The 3,017-nt window shown below is 47.9% G+C and overlaps 1 pseudogene; it reads right to left on the bottom strand.

Annotated features, from left to right (window-relative positions):
• Nucleotides 1–2,594: 2,594 nt before the first annotated feature.
• LOC126419969 (5S ribosomal RNA) lies at nt 2,595–2,712 on the bottom strand (annotated as a pseudogene).
• Between the last annotated feature and the right edge of the window lie 305 nt (nt 2,713–3,017).

The raw sequence follows: 3,017 nt of genomic DNA, 5'->3' as shown, positions 1-3,017 counted from the left end.
GCACTGTTGGTCCAGATCGTCCCACTCCTCAACGGCGATTCGGCGTAGATCCCTCAGAGTCGTTGGTGGCTCACATCGTCCATAAACAGCCCTTTTAAATCTATCCCAAGCATGCTCGATAGGGTTCATGTCTGGAGAACATGATGGCCACTCTAGTCGAGCGATATCGTTATCCTGAAGGAAGTCATTCACAAGATGTTCATAATAGGGGCGAGAATTGTCGTCCATTAAGTCGCATGCCTCCCCAACATGCTACCGATATAGTTGCACTATCGGTCGGAGGACGGCATTCACGTATCGTACAGCCGTTACGGCGCCGTCTATGACCACCAGCAGCGTACGTCGGCACCACGCAATGCCACCCCAAAACAGCAGGAAACCTCCACCTTGCTGCACTCGCTAATTCGTTCAGCCTGACCGGGTTGCCTCCAAACACGTCTCCGGCGATTGTCTGGTTGAAGACATATGCGACACTCATCGGTGAAGAGAACGTGATGCCAATTCCGAGCGGTCCATTCGGCATGTTGTTGGGCCCATCTGTACCGCGCTGCATGGTGCAAAGATGGACCTCACCATGGACGTCGGGAGAGAAGTTGTGCAACATGCAGCCTACTGCGTAAAGTTTGAGTCGTAACACGACGTCCTGTGGCTGCACGAAAAGCATTATTCAACATGGTGACGTTGCTGTCAGGGTTCATCCGAGCCATAATCCTAGACAGCGGTTATCCACTGCAGTAGCAGCCCTTGAGCGGCGTGAGCGAGGCATGTCATCGACTGTTCCTGTCTCTCTGTATCTCCTCCATGTCCGAACAACATCGCTTTGGTTCTCTCCGAGACGCCTGGACACTTCCCTTGTTGAGAGCCCTTCCTGGCACAAAGTAGCAATGCGGACGCGATCGAGCTGCAGTATTGACCGTCTAGGCATGGTTGAACTACAGACAACACGAGCCGTGTACCTTCTTCAAAAATGGTTCAAGTGGCTCTAAGCACTATGGGACTTAACATCTGAGATCGTTAGTCCCCTAGACTTAGAACTACTTAAACCTAACTAACCTAAAGACATCACACACATCCATGCCCGAGGCAAGATTCGAACCTGCGACTGTAGCATGTACCTCCTTCCTGATGGAATGAGTGGAACTGATCGGCTGTCGGATCCCCTCCGTCTAATAGGCGTTGCTCATGCATGGTTGTTTACATCTTTGGGCGGGTTTAGTGACATCTCTGAACAGTCAAAGGTACTGTGTCTATCATACAATATCCACAGTCAACGTCTGTCTTCAGGAATTCTGGGAAATAGAGTGATGCAAAACTTTTTTTGACGTATGTGTAAGGAATGTGCTATTATCGATTTCAGTCTCTGTTAAAGAAATCGTTGTAACTGAGTCAAACAAAATCAGCTTGTTTCAGACAACAGTTAATATAATTGTAAATGAATATCGCAATGCTAGGTCACAAACCATATGTCTTTTGCACTCAGAAATAAATATTCCAGTTTTTTATAACGAGAACAATAGTGTTCAACGCCTTATTCTCATGTTAAACAAGTGTGTATACTTCACAACACAGGCTTCACACTTTTAAAAACTTCGATCATCATTCACAGGCACATTCGACTAAATATTAGTCACCCTAAGAGAAATCACGCCTAAATTTGGGAAGATTTAATACTCCACTTGCGGCGTTATTGTAAGCAGGCGATTCTACAAATTATTCTCATTATGCTTTTCACAGTTCAACTTTTGACAATAAGCAGCAATCCGAATCACAATTTCTATAAGGAGCGATCAAAACGTTTCCATTCGAAGGCAGTACAGTGCAGAATACGTATGCCAATCAGGTAACATGATGGTGAGGATTGAGGCAGTCATCTCACCGACACACCAGGGTGAATATACCTGTTTGGTAAAACACCATGTCCTGCTGCACGAAGAAGTCAGTAACTTCCTGCTGCACAGCCTCCTCCGACAGGAATCTCCTGCTGCTACATACACACTCCGCAAGCCAGAGTACGGAGCGTGGCGGAAGGTACCCTGTGTCACTATTAGTCGTTTCCTTTCCCGTTTTACTCGCAGACACAGAGACGGAAAAATGACTGTCTGTGCGCCCCTGTATGGGGCCAAGTTTCTCGTACCGCACCTTCGTGATCCTTACGTGAAATGAATGTTGGCGGCAGCAGGATCGTTCTGCAGTCAGATTCAAATGAAGGTTCTCTAAATTTTCGCAATAATGTTCGTCGAAAAGCAGGTCGTCATCCCACCAGTGATTCCCGTTGGAGTTTCCGAAGCATCTCCATAACACTTGCGTATTGTTCGAATCTACCGGTAACAAATCTAGCAACCCGTCTCAGATTTCTTCGATATCTTTCTTCAGGACTTTTTGTAAGGGACTAGCACTCTGTCTTCGGGCCACAAGTGGCCAATCGGGACCATTCGACAGCCGTGTCATCCTCACCTGAGGATGCGGATAGGAGGGGCGTGTGGTCAGCACACCTCTCTCCCGGCCGTTAAGATGGTTTTCTTTGACCGGAGCCGCTACAATTCGGTGGAGTATCTCCCCAGTCGGCATCAAGAGGCTGAGTGCACCCCGAAAAATGGCAACAGCGCATGGCGGCCCGGATGATCAGCCATCCAAGTGCCGGCCACGTCCGACAGTGCTTAACTTCGGTGATCTGACGGGAACCGGTGTATCCACTGCGGAAAGGCCGTTGCCACTGTAAGGGACTAAAGGCCTGATAATCACATGGGATGACATCAGGACTAAATGGCGCTGCTCGAGCTACTCTCACTTGAGTTGGTGTAACGCCTGCGTTACATTTTCGATACGGGGATGTGCGTTATCATCAAGCATAAGCACCCATTGTCGCAGTTTTCCACAACTATGATTTTCAACAGACATGCTGCCTTACTCATTTCCCGATGGAAGTCTACCAGTGTTTGCCATTCGACAGCCGAAGAAAAGAGTAATATCACGTTGAAGTTAAAATCTTCTGGGTTATTAGGCCGTGTCATGTTTCT

The sequence above is a fragment of the Schistocerca serialis genome, chromosome 9 (assembly GCF_023864345.2).
Source record: "Schistocerca serialis cubense isolate TAMUIC-IGC-003099 chromosome 9, iqSchSeri2.2, whole genome shotgun sequence".
Lineage (NCBI taxonomy): Eukaryota > Metazoa > Arthropoda > Insecta > Orthoptera > Acrididae > Schistocerca > Schistocerca serialis.
The sequence above is the reverse complement of the archived record's forward strand: the minus strand, read 5'-3'. Positions and strand labels throughout refer to the sequence as shown.